Source organism: Podarcis melisellensis (assembly GCF_964234715.1).
Source record: "Podarcis melisellensis genome assembly, chromosome: 4".
Classification (NCBI taxonomy): domain Eukaryota; kingdom Metazoa; phylum Chordata; class Lepidosauria; order Squamata; family Lacertidae; genus Podarcis; species Podarcis melisellensis.
Window position 1 is genome coordinate 81,967,318 of NC_138531.1, and position 14,403 is coordinate 81,981,720.

Sequence of the window (14,403 nt, forward strand, 5' to 3'; positions counted from 1 at the left end):
GCCAGAAAGAGAAAGCTGGCCTAGAAGCAGGTGGAAGCCAGAGCAAGCGAATGAGCGCCATGCTTGATTTCTGGTTTAATCCAAGGCAGTGGCTATGGGAGAAGCAAGACCTACTTGGGGTGCTAATGCTGTCCATCATAGGCTCAGATTCTATATATGTGTAAATAAACCACATATCATAAGGACAGCTCAGTCTCTGCTTGTGCCTCATTCTGAGGAAACAAAACCCTAGGTAAGCGCCTGGAATCCCTGGAATCTTGAACCTCTTGGAGATTGGGGTGGCATCATTCAGGATGTGACAGCAACCCATTTGCATTGCGCTGATGGAAATATTCCACTCAAAAATTAATAAATGCAAGTTTATGATGTTCCTACCTGGTGGGGGTAGGAGCCAAGCAGGAAAAATTACCGCTGCAGGTTGTGAATGTGTGTGTGTGTGTGTGTGTGTGTGTATGTGTGCACACATACATACACATATACAGTCACTTCCAGATGGCCTTTAATATTTAAAACAAAAAACAGAGCCAAACACTCTTCGTTGACAACTGATATGGCTAAAAATGCAGCCATAAAGATGTGACCTGAAGACATTAAGACCTATGTTTATAATACATTTGCCAAATAATAATTTATTAGACAGGCCCATTGGTCAAATACGCCTGATAATGTTTTGTTTATACCATTCAGCATTCCCTCACTTACTGTAGTGATATATCACTGATCTCCCCTCCTAAGCCATTCCTGTTCTAGCAAATAAGAAGGCCATATTAAGTACTTGTGGGATCTTGGACCCACAAAACACTAAAAATACTTGGAATGCTTTCTCTTTCAACCCATGAAATAAATCATGATCTAATCAGATGCTTTATCCAGATTCAATACATGTTGTGGAATTCATTTGTTCAGAGCATATTCCTTATTATACCATCTTCCCTTCGTTTTTTTTTTGTAGGCTCCTCTAAATGTAGAAGCACGGCTGTGGATTAATCGCAACAATTATTTCCAAAATGAAGTAACAAGTATTGCTCGTCTATTATTAAAATAAACACGCATCTCCAAACACGTATTTTATTACTTGCTGAAACCTCCAATGGGCATAGCTATTTAAATAAGATATATTAATATGTATCTTAAAAAGCCAGAACTATTGGTTGCACATCTGGAAAACTGATTATTTTCTGGCTAGTGATCTCATCACAATGTCTAAGAGCCAAGGAGTAAAATCATAATTAATATTGGGTCCTTCTTAGTGAGGCTTGGAGCTGGTTTCTCCTCCTCCTCCCTGTTTAAAGTTAGCAGGAATATTTTCAGAAGGAAAAACAATGAAATCCCTTTATGGAATTTTGCTGTTCTGAGGTTGGACAACACATTCCAAAGATTCCTTTCATCTCTCGCCTCACTGAGATATCATGACAGACCACACCAGTGACATCAGCTTATTCATAGGCAGGACTGTGTGTGTGTGTGTGTGTGTGTGTTGTGCAAGGTGCAATAGTTGGTGATCAGATATGGGGGTAACAAGGACTGGGACTCAAGCATTCAGCTGTTGACATCTATAGGATGCCATGTTCTCTGTGGAAGGATAAAGCACCAATGGAGTCCCCCACTGAGGATCATCATTCTTTGGTGGGGGGAAACAGGAAGTGCATGTTACAGCATCACTGTGTGTATACAGCATTCTATATATTCTTTATACATCAAGTTTGAATCAAGAAATGTTCTCTGTAGTGGTGAAAGGGGCAGATAACACAAATAAGACATATAGATCTTAGTGGGCAGATGATAGGAACACAGTGGTTAGAGTGCTTTGTGCTTCATACAGTTAATTCATATCCCTAGATCTGATTTTGAACCTCTCATTTTGTTTTCCTGAATATTTAGGATAAATATAGTTCCACTCTTGTGCCTTAGAGTATTAATGTATTGTTTACAGATGTCTGAAGAAAAAAATCTCTCAAGCTATGCACATTGCAGAACTCGGCTGATGACATTGGATCTGGATGTTCATTTTTTAAAACTTCCTTCTAAGGAATTGCATATTGGACATTACCAAAGGCAGCGCTACCAATAGAAGTGATCCATTCTGGCAAGCCTGATTCATGGCTAAAGGGAAGGTGAAAAACTACATTTCTGTCTCGTCCTCCGGCGCCCCTATTTTCTTCTTGGTAGCATTTTTTCCGTTTATGAATCAGTTCCTATAAGACATCTCCAAGTGATTTTACAATAAAAGATCAGACATATATGAAACAATTTAATAAAGACAATTCTAAAAATCTATAATACAAACTATTTCAAATCAAATACAGATACAAACGGTGGTAAAAAATACAACCTATCCACTTAAAAGGTTGACTGAAAAAGGAAGCTGAAATCACAATAGAGATGGCGCTTTCCTGAAATGTAATGGAACAAAGTTATGAAGGGTAGGTACGGGGGTAGAGGAAGGGGTGTGTGGTGGGGGTGGACTGCCTTGGGTATCTTTCCTGGGGGGGTGACATTTGGCAGTCGCAGGTGGTCAGCGCGCCGAATGTCCACCATTGACGGCTTGCTCTGCCCTCGTGGGCAGCTTGCTCCATCCCGGCTAAAGGGCACGCGGCTCTGTGCACCCAAGCAGCTATCCCGTGCCTGGGAGGGCACCCTCCATACCCCGCACCCCTTGGGAGCCCGCCTGCCCCCGGCAGCACTGGCATAGGCCCTGGGTAGGTGCTGACATTTAAAACCCTAAACGGCCTTGGCCCAGTATACCTGAAGGAGCATCTCCACCCCCATCATTCAGCCTGGACACTGAGGTACAGTGCCAAGGGCCTCCTGGCGGTTCCCTCACTGTGAGAAGCGAAGTTACAGGGAATCACGCAGAGCTCCTTCTTGGTAGTGGCACCTGCCCTTTGGAATGCCCTCCCATCAGTTGTCAAGGAAATAAACAACTATCTGACTTTTAGAAGAAATCTGAAGACAGCCCTGTTTTTAATGTCTGAAGTTTTATTATGTTTTTAGTGTTCTGTTGGGGGCTGCCCAGAGTAGCTGGGGAAACCCAGCCAGATGGGCAGGGTATAAATAATAAAATTATTATTAATAATTATTAATATTATTATATCATACAGAAAGGAGCTCCTGGAAGCTGTATAATAATGATGAGCCTATGGCTAAAACAGAAAAGGGCAGGAGAGGAGTGACTTGGGGAGGAACAACAACAATAACAAAATCTCTCAGGAAGGATACATGCGGCCAAACTCAGTTCACTGGTATGGATAGCAAGTGGCAGAACAGCAATTAATATCCATGCTGAGAAAACAGGATTGTGTAGAAGTTAACATGCCAAGCATGCACACACAAAATATTAGATCTGAATGACATATTTGCAGCATATAGCCTGGAATCATTCAATCAAAAATGTACGTACTTCAATATTACTCTGACCACACAAAGTAATTACCGGTACCAATAAAGGTAAAGGGACCCCTGACCATTAGGTCCAGTTGCGGACGACTCTGGGGTTGCGGCGCTCATCTCGCTTTATTGGCCAAGGGAGCCGGCATACAGCTTCCGGGTCATGTGGCCAGCATGACTAAGCCGCTTCTGGCGAACCAGAGCAGCGCACAGAAACGCCGTTTACCTTCCCGCTGGAGCGGTACCTATTTATCTACTTGCACTTTGATGTGCTTTTGAACTGCTAGGTTGGCAGGAGCAGGGACAGAGCAACCTTCTGATCAGCAAGCCCTGTAGGTTTAACCCACAGCACCACCCGCGTCCCACCCAGTACCTTGAACTTAATCTGATAGCTAATTGGCAGCTAGTTTTATTATTTCAGCGGCAGCGTTACATGATGCTGATAGTCTGCCCCAGTGAACAGTGGAAGCCAGGGCATTTTGTACTGCAGCTTCTAGGCCAACCTATGGGGCAGCCCCATGTAGACTAAATTGCAGTAGTCCATCCTGGAAGTAACCAGTGCATGGATGACAGTGGTCATGTGATCCTGGTCCAGAATGGCAGTAGCTGTATTACCAGCCAAAGTTGGTAAAAGACACTCATAGACATTGAGATCACATGGTCTTCTTGTGATAGAGATGGAACCAGGAGCACTCCTAGACCATGGCTGTACCAGCTATGCAGGGATTGCCCTTTTCCATTAGAAAATATCCTGACAATTTTCTTCATATGCAAAAACTACACATTCAATGCCATTGGGACATATCGCATGAACGGAAAACAGCAAATGTCACAACAGTGAATTAGGAATTCCTTACACCATGTTAAAATGTGAATTGTTCAAGTAATATGCATTGCTGAACACATAACGCTTAACACTTGAATCTAATTGAAAAGGTGGAAAAACAATGGCCATTAGTAAAATGTCTCCTTATTATAATAACACAAGATAAAAACCGTGTAAAATAACCCATCAAACCAAACTGTATCCAAATTAACGCACGCAAGATCCAACCTAAGATGACAGCTACAGATCAAAACATTTTCCCCCTTCAGATAAACATCCTGCCATGAAGTCTGATCACCATCTCATGGAAGAAACACTATATTCCCTCGGAAGGGATTTTGAGGCAGACATCAGCAGAAAAGATGTGATGTTGAAAGCCAACAATAAGAAAACAATTAGAAACAGACCATCTCTGCCTTCTCAAGGACTCCACCAAGATTGGGAAGGAGTTTTATTAGCAAAGAGGTCCAAGAATAACACAAAAAGGGGATAATGCTTTTTTTTTTTAGTGCTAGAAAAAATGTGCCAGAGTGGCTCTTCTGACATTTTCCACCCAAATGGTTAATGGAGACGGTGATGCAGTTAAGTGTCGTTTTGAAAACTTGCACTTAATGGGAGCTGTAATGTTAGACATCTGTTTGGGTTATAAAGAAAGGGAGATGTGGCGTGAGCATAGAATTTTGATCCTTCACAGTACTTAGTAGGTTGTAGGTTGTAGGAATACCTAATAAAAGGAAGGCCTTTCAAATGTATGCTCTGATACCTGCTTAAGACAGTGGTGGTGTGTGTGTCCTCTTTGACATGAAAATAATTGTTCTCTAATAAATACATAGATTTATGTAAGGGCTTTTTTTGTGACAGTACTCACTTGTACAGAGTATCATCCAGGGCCAGCCCACCCATGAGGCAAGGGAAGGCAACTGCCTTGGGCAGCAGGATCCGCAGTGGCAGTAGATCCAGCCTCCAAGGAATGTGTTGCCTGCTGCTGCTGCTGTAGCAGCAATGGCTGTGGCATGCTCCTTGGAGGCTGGCTCTGATGCCTCCTGAACACCCCTATCCCCATGCAGCCTCTACAGTAGCCTTTTGGTGAACAGGGTCTCCTTCCACCCAGGGCCATCTTAACCGTTGGCGCTAGGGGTGCACGGCGCAGACAGCACAGCGTCTATGCCACCTAACATTTTGGACCCCGCAGCATGGAACCCACACCCACCTTCGTACGCCCCTGTGCATGGGACACTGTGAGTCCCTGTGTCCCCCAACTGTTCTAAAGGTAAACAACTATTTTCTTAAAAACAGGTCAACAACTTTGGGGGTACTCTCCCTAAAAAAGGTTGACAATCTAGGGGCGCCGGGCAGATCTTTGCACCCCGGCACCACATATGCTTAAGATAGCCCTGCTCCCACCCCTAGGAGGAAATGGGGAGGGCTGACCTCTGTGGTCTCCTGGGCTCTGCACCTGCCCAGCGTGGTTCTGTGGGCCCCTCCCCACCCACTGCCTTTGATTCACACTTCAACCATTCAGTAAGGTTGATTTGGCCAACCCCCCCCCTCCATTGTTCCCAAAGCAAATCTTTCCTCACCCCTTTTCCTATGGTGCGGGGGTGTCATTTTGTGGTTCGCCTCTGGTGCCAAAATGCCTTGGGTGCTAGCACCTCTTTTTTTGCTGCTTGTGGCACCCATTTTGTGTTGGCACCCACACCACTTTTATCAAGATATGAGTACCAGCACTTTATTTTCTATAGGAAGGAAGGAAGGAAGGAAGGAAGGAAGGAAGGAAGGAAGGAAGGAAGGAAAAGAGATTGAGTGGAAGGAAGACGCAAAAGAAGAGACTAGAAAGAGGTGACCTTGTAGCGTGCGGCTACCTTTCTAATTTTGACTCTGGCCCTGTTTTGTCTTCTGCCATTCATGTAGGAACTCACTTCAAACTGAGTTAACAATATAAAAAACTTTATCCTTGATGAGGCCTTGGAGCCTGCAGAGTAACTAATCAAGTTAGTGCAAGTTTCATGATTTAACTATGTGCTGCGTTGAGAAGTAATTTATTTTACCTGAATCTTCCAACTTTCAGCTTCACTGGTTCTAGTGTTGGTTAAGGGGGGGTGGCTTTTCTCGATCCACTTTCTCCACACAATGCATAATTTTATAAATTTCTATCATGTCACATCTTACTTGCCTTTCCTCTAAACTAAAAACTCCTCCCCCACCTTTTCCTCACAGGGGAGTTGCTATGAAGGAGTTATGGAATCAAATACCTTTGCACAAAGTCAGTTTTCCCTGATTCAGTTGCTGAAATTTCTAGCAATGCATAAGAATCAAAACCAATTTTGTGACTAGGATTATTAAAAACAAGCAAAGATTAATGTTCCGAAGAACGTGCTCCGAATTGTGATGATTTCCAGACCTGGAGCTGAGCAGCAAGTGGTTGACAAGGACCTTTCTAGGAACTGTGTATGGTAAAATAACCCTAGAGATTATCTGCAGATTTAGAGCTGTTAGCATTAATTCATCCTGGCTGGTCTCTCTGGGGCTGCAAGATAAATAGGGCCTTGAATAATGGAGAAAGAGATTACATTTAATGATGACAGTGTTTGTGCGGAGTTTATATGGTGTCAAGAGGGCCATGAGGTGAACAACAAATTGAAACATGAGCTGGAGAAAACATGCACTTTAGAAGCTAACTAAAATCAATTGGACAGAATGACTGGGCCAGACATCCTCATGGGTTTTGTGCTGTAACTGAAGGATTTAGAAACTTTACCAATATATTCAAAAGGGTGACCTTTAGGAGTTTTGAGACCTGAAACTGTCCTGAGTGTTCATTTTCTCTCTCTTTTCTAATTGCAAAAAGGAATGAGCACTTAGCCAATATCTGAGCTGGAGATGCTGCAAAATTCTGCCAAGCCGGACTCAGATATGAACACTGAAGACTCATAAAGCCTGCCTCAAAACAAGAGGTAAGTTTTATGAGCCCCCAAAGTTCTCTTCTGGTTTGGATTTCAGTCTGAGCCAGAGAAGGATTTGCAGCTCCCCTCCCACATCCCCAAACCCCCAAATATCAGCCCCTTCAAATATACTTGCTCGTCACTCTCTTTCCTTTCCAACAAATAGGTGGTAGCACTAGCAGTCGAAAGGCATGTTGGGAGAAGACTGGTTAACAGTGTGCCGTGGTGCAGAGGACTATGGGAGATGTGGTTCAAGCAAGAGCTTTAGGCAGAAAAGCATGGTGGAAGTCATGGTTGTGGTACAGTACTAGGTGCATATCAACTGGGAGGGACTGTAACTCGAGGTACAGTTAAAAGGTCTGTAGGTGAGAGGAAAGACTTTTGTCTGAGACCCTAGAGAGTTGTTACCAGTAAGAGAGCCAGTATGGTACAATGATTAGGACCAGGGAGTAAAGGTAAAGGGACCCCTGACCATTAGGTCCAGTCTCTAGGGTTGCGGTGCTTATCTCCCTTTATTGGCCGAGGGAGCCGGCGTACAGCTTCCGGATCATGTGGTGAGCATGACTAAGTCGCCTCTGGCGAACCAGAGCAGCACATGGAAATGCCGTTTACCCTCCCACCGGAGTGGTACCTATTTATCTACTTGCACTTTGATGTGCTTTCGAACTGCTAGGTTGGCAGGAGCAGGGACCGAGCAACGGGAGCTCACCCCGTTGCAGGGATTCAAACCGCTGACCTTCTGATCAGCAAGTCCTAGGCTCTGTGGTTTAACCCACAGCGCCACCAGGGAGACCAGGGCTCAAATACCAACTTGGCCCCATTGGGTGACCTTGGGCCAGTCACTGCCTCTCAGGTTAACCTACTTCACAGGGTTGTTGTGAGGATTAAATGGGGGGGGCATGTATACCACCTTGAGCTCCTTGGATCAAAAGGTGTGATATAAATGCAATAAATAAATAAGAAGACAGCACTGGGTGAGTGCAAGGCAGCTCTACATTACCACGCACATGATTAACGGTAATTAACATAACAAAAGTCATGTAGCAATTGATCCATGCCAACAAAACCTGAGGCAACTCAAGGAAATGAAGATGCAAAATTCTGGATTGGAGATAGAAAACTTATTTTCCCTCCAAGGGGAATCTAATAAGTTGGCTCATTCTTATAAATGCTATTTTTATAATTTTCACTGTTGGTTTTTCTATTAAAAAAATCAGGCCCAGTAATCACACTGCAGCCTGAGGTGAGGACAGTTCAGTTAGAAAAGTTAATTCACAGCTTGTAAATTTGTCCCCCACTTCCCCTACCATGGGGAAAAAAGCAATTCTAGTTGTAGATGACTCAGGCCGTATTTTGCCAAATGGCTCTGAAGAGCAGAGAATTGCAAAGTTCACTCCTGAGTGATACCTAGTTCTTTCCTTGCAGTGCACTTTAGTTCTTTGTGAGCTTTCAATTTTAGTTAAAGAGATGGGGAAATTAAACTCCCACTACCAAGGAATGATGTGTGTGATATTTACCACTGCAAAGTGTAATTGTATATCAGATTATGAGCAGATGACTTGTACCGAGTGAGGCAAAAACAGAGTTTCATAAAGTAAAAAAGCATAATTATTTACTGCTGCTTACATGCATCAGTGAATCATTATTTCTCTCTTGTTTTTCATATGGAGTTGGTCTGTCTACTGGTCACCACATAATTTGGGACCGCAAAATCCAGTTTGCATCCCCTGTGGCAGAATGGTCTAAGAATGGTCCTGGTCACTCAGAGATCCAATACTTGTATCAGAACATTCCTCAGTCAATTCTAACACTCTCTGCAAAGCATCACTCCTCCAGTCTTCAGGTAGTCTTGGAGCAGTTCAAAGAGATCCAGTTATATATTATTGGGGGGAGATTCAGGGTGTGGGGAGGAGAGGGTACCCCACTCCCGGTATCCATTGCTGTTGTGGTTCTGGTTTTCCCCTATGCTGTAGCAGCCTGGAGAGAATCAGCACCTGATCAGCCCAAAAGGCTCAGTCTGGTTACAGCCTCTCTAGGAGCAAGTTGATTACTCAGAGCCATAGTCCTGCAATTTCAGCCCTGCCTTGGACTCTAGTATGGTGGCTAGAGGGCAGTGGTGTTAACCCTTTGCCCTTTGCTGTGATCCTGATTCAATGACCTTCCCTCCTGTGGGTTGGGGGGAACATCCACCTTGGACCACCAGTGTCAGGTGTGTGTACAGGAGCCAGGCTCTGTGACCAATAGGACTTTGCAGGACTGGGGCTGTTATGTACTGAAGTGCTCACCCTGGGCTAGCAGGGGGATACTGTAGATAATTATGCAAACAACGGATCGAAAGTGACGTTCAGTGATTGGATAGTTTTAGAAAATTGTTATAGTCACGTTGTACTGGAGCTCTATATAAGCAGGCTGACTGAACCCTTCAGTTCAGTTCTGGCCTGTGAATAAACAAGAGCTGTTTGAAGAATCGCTGTGTCGTCTGATATGTTCACCCACAGCTTAACAGGGGCCTTCCTAAGTTTGTTCTGAAGAGGCAAGGTGTGGCCGCACAGGTGAGGCTGATTGGTAACTCACTGGTGGCTAGAGCTGGGAAGGGATATAAGGTCAGCATTTCCCTTAGGCTCTTTGCCACAGCAACACGCTTCCTGCCTTGCTGCGTTTGGCGTCTTGCTTCCTGATCCTTGAACCTCGGCTTCTTGACTCCTTGCTTCTTGATCCTCGGACCCCTGACTTTGTGACTCCTTGCTTCTTGCTCCTTGGACCCTTGACTTTGTGACTCCTTGCTTCCTGAGCCTCGGACCCTCAGACTCTTTGCTTCCTGGCTTCTGGACCCCTGTTCCTGCTCCCTCCCCGCCATCTTGCCCCGGTCCTGACGTCCCCTGCTGAGACTTTGATCGCCTGGAGGTGTGGGCCAGAATGAAAATGTCATTTTGGGGAAGAATCTCTACGGTAAAAATGACGGTGCTACCAAAAATGTTATTCTTATTTCAGACTATACCCATACTAAAGGGTATAGGAATTTTTAAAGAATGGCAAGAAGCCCAGAATAAAATTTAAGTTATTGACAGATGTTAAAGAAAGAGGGGGCTTCACCCTGCCAGATATGAGATTGTACCATGAGGCAGCATGTTTATGCTGGGTAAAAGAATGGATAAAGTTAGAAAATAATGAATTATTGGATCTTGAAGGTTTTGATAACAGATTTGGATGGCACGCATATCTCTGGTGTGAAAAAAGGAGGGCTCACAAAGGTTTTGGAAACCACATCTTCAGGGGTTCATTAATTGAGGTATGGGAAAGATATAAGAATATTTTGGAACCAAAAGTCCCGCACTGGCTGTCCCCATTGGAGGTAATGAGTGTTAAGAAAATTAATATGAGGGAAAAATGGGGTACATACAGTGAGTTGGTGACTAAGGAAGAAGGGAAATGGAAATGGAAACCATATGAACAAGTTAAAGAGTATACATATGATTGGCTGCACTATCGTCAGGTAAATGAAATATTTAAAAAAGATTTGAAGGAAAAAGGTTATGTAGAAAAGGAATCAACTTACCAAAAAGAGATAATAAATAATGAATACAAAATTCTGTCAAAAATGTATAAGATATTGCTGGAATGGCATACTAAGGATGAAGAGGTTAAATCGGTAATGATACAGTGGGCAAAGGATTTCGGGTATAATGTTCAATTTGAGGAATGGGAAAGATTGTGGAAAGAGAACATGAAATTTACGGCATGCACGTTGTTGAAGGAGAATGTAATGAAAATGTTTTATAGGTGGTATATGACTCCTGTAAAATTAGCAAAGATGTATAAGGTTGATAACAAATGTTGGAAATGTAAAGATAAAGAAGGGACGTTCTTTCATCAGTGGTGGGAGTGTAAAAAAGTTAAAAGTTTCTGGGAAATGATTTATAATGAGATGAAAAAAATGTTAAGATATACTTTTGTGAAAAAACCAGAAGCTTTTCTTTTAGGGATGATAGGAACGGACATAAGAAGGAAAGACTTCAAACTTTTCCAATATGCAGTAACGGCAGCCAGAATCCTGTTGGCCCAGAAATGGAAACAAGAGGAGATACCGACGATAGAAGATTGGAGATTAAAACTAATAGACTATGCGGAACTGGATAAACTAACCGGGAAAATTAGATACACTAAAGACCAAAAGTTCATCGAGGACTGGGGGAAATTGGTTGATTATCTGAAGAATATCTGTGAGATGAACACAACGTTAGTGGGTTTTCAAGAGGCACTGTAAAAAGACAAACAAGTATTGTTTAAGGAAAATAAAGGGACTAAGGAGTAACAATGACAATATTAAAAAGAGGGAATGCGTTATAAAGATAGAAAAATGGATGACTTGCAAAGACGCTGAAGGAAGTCCAAAACAGACATAATTTGTTGTATTCGGGTTCAAATGTATAACTGCTGGAAAATTAATAAAAATTTATTTAATAAAAAAAGAGACTTTGATCACCCGGCAACCAGACCGTGACAACCAGAGTATGTGCGTAACAGGTTAAAGCCCACTACTCCAATTGTCAGGCCCCTCACAGTGACCAAAAAAACAAAAAACCACCCCTGACTCAAAGGCAGAACTAAACAGTTAACAACACATATTTTGGTCGTTAGATGGAGAACTGGCTTTTTGGTTCTGGGCAATTCACAACTCTGCTACCATGCAGATATAAATCTTAGCTGTCCAAATGGGATCCCCAAAAGTAATAAACTACATGCTAAGCCTATAAAGAACCAGTAAATCACAATTTGAACACTTTGAGTTTCCCAGCAGCTGGTTTTTAAAGAAGAATTCTGGGGGTTGTAGAAACGTTTGTTGAACCTTCTGTGAAGATACGAAACATGTCTGCCACTTACAGACAGTCGCAAAGTGGGAGATGCACCAACAGCACAAAAGTCCATTAACACAAGCTACTATGTCATAAAGCGTGAAGGCTATTTGTTGTGACAAAGCACTGCGCATTTGAAAAGCGATTCAAAATGTATATACCGTATTTTTCGCCCTATAGGATGCAGTTTTTCCCCCTCCAAAAATGAAGGGGAAATGTGTGTGCGTCCTATGGGGCGAATACAGGCTTTCGCTGAAGCCTGGAGAGCGAGAGGGGTCGGTGCGCACCGACCCCTCTCGCTCTCCAGGCTTCAGTAAGCTCTGCGCAACCCTAGGGAGCCCGGCGCAAAGCCACGCTGGGCTCCCGAGGATTGCGCAGAGCTCCGCACAGCTCCACGCAGCTCCCTAGGCTTGCGGATATCAGGCTGTTCTGGGGGCTGGGGTCGGGGGAAGCTCAGGCTTCCCCCACGCCAGCCCCGTGCCGGGGGGGGGGAATAAATTTTGTTTTCTTTATTCCCCCCCCCAAAAAAACTAGGTGCGTCCTATGGGGCAGTGCATCCTATGGGGTGAAAAATATGGTATATATTTTTCATGTGAAAAAATAACAATTAGCTAATTCATCTCATGCTATTTATTTCAGAGAAAATGCCAAATAATAGAGGCTGGCAGTTTCATCTTGAAGAACAAAAATGATATAAGCAGCAAGCATAATTAGAACTAATTTCCATTCCCTTTCTCTCTCGAAGAGTGAGTGACTGGAGGCATAATTAAACCATACATCAAATAAGAAGAGCCTTGTGGATGAATAAAATAGGATGTTTACATTAAAGGTGGGGTGTTCAGGCGGGGTGGAAAAGGAAAGACATTTCTTACAACAGGCCTTAATTAAAAGACAAAGATTAGTTTTAAAATGCAAAGCAGTGGCCTTGTAGCTGCCAATCATTTGATTCTAAATGGTTTTGCAGAATGAATGATGAGCATATTAGGAGAAGGGGGGGGTAAAAGCTTTTTAAAAAAACCTGTTTGCTTATCCATTGTCTTCTGCCTAAATAGGAACTTTGGAAGAAATACCTAATCAAGTACCTAGTCCTTATCAGTGATTTAAGCAAGTGCTTTTAGAAGCAGGTATGTACGAAAGGCAATGGAAGGCCCTGGGAAAGATTGACTGAAGGAAGTAGAGAGCCAGTGGCTCATGGACCAAATCCAGCCAAAGGTTAAAGAAACAGAATCTTCCCAAGCCCTTTCCATGCCTGAGATATTTTGAACTAGAAAAAATCACCATCATTTATTTGTATGCTGCTTTTCCAAGCTCAAACCATGTTCAAGGTGGCTCACAACATCAAAATATTTATGGATTACAACTCCCTATGAACTACAAAACTTAACAAAATTTAAATAGTCATATAAACAATTCCCTAAAAGAATGTCTCACATTCATGGGACCTTAGGGTGAAGGGTGGGGAATTAATAGTAGTAGCAGTGGTAGTAGTAGCAGCAGTGTTTTTCCCCTAGAAAAATAGGTGCCATGAAGTTGTTACAGTAAGTGCCACACTTTTTAACAAAAAAAAAAAGGTGCCCTTGAGTACCCCCTGAGAAAAAGCCCTGAGTATCAGTGATACAATAATACCATAAAATTAAATAACCCACTGATTATAGTAAATTCTAATAATGAAAACCCAAGAATATAGTCCAGCTAGGAGCAAAAATAATCATCTCCAAACCAAATCTCTCTGGCCTCTCACCTTAAGCCGCAGAAGCAACCTTTGCAGCTGGAGTCAGTCAGGGTGCCACCCTTTAAGGCTGGGTGGGAAGGAGCCAAGCAGAGGGCAGGGGCCAAATCGTTCAGGATCCGTAGCAAGATGGTTTCTGGCATCTTCAGCAGTAGCTGCAGCCTTCATAACTGGAGTCAGTCATGGCCCCACTGGGGATACAAAAAACCAGTAGCAATTGTCTATACCTTCCATCCAAACAAGCAAAAGTCATTACCAGAGTTCAAGACACATTTCATCCAGGCAAAAACTAGCAAGGAGAATGCAAAGCAGGGCTGGTAGGGGGTGTGGCTAAGGATGGGGTGTGGGTTGGGTAGAGTCCAACCAATCACATTTGGCCCATGGGCTGGAAACAACTTTGGTGAATAGGTGGAATAAAATTCCTGACACCCGCAACATGCTTTTTTAAAGAAAACCCACCAAAACTGTGATTTTAAGCTTCTTGAGCTGTTTCCACTGCTTTTTCCATCGCGTAGCCATACATCGGACGCCATTTTTACACCCGCAAGCTAGGTCGTGTCAGGATTTTTTTTGATGTATGGCAAGCAGAGTAAAAGGAAAATAATGAGATGGGTGGGCGTTGATTAGAAACACTGCAACTACATTATTTGGAAACACAACATGCAC

General features: G+C 43.2%; 1 long non-coding RNA gene across 7 annotated transcripts in view; it reads right to left on the reverse strand.

Moving 5' to 3' along the window:
- LOC309369377 overlaps positions 1 to 14,403 on the reverse strand; it is a 37,985-nt gene that overhangs the window by 13,470 nt on the left and 10,112 nt on the right. For 4 of the 7 annotated variants that reach the window (XR_014168062.1, XR_014168063.1, XR_014168064.1 and 1 more), the window contains exon 4: positions 13,750 to 13,928. This is a non-coding gene — a long non-coding RNA (uncharacterized lncRNA). Of the gene's footprint in view, positions 1 to 6,535; positions 6,741 to 13,749; positions 13,929 to 14,403 lie in introns of those variants that run through there. The other 3 variants (XR_014168066.1, XR_014168067.1, XR_014168068.1) reach the window with 1 other exon arrangement.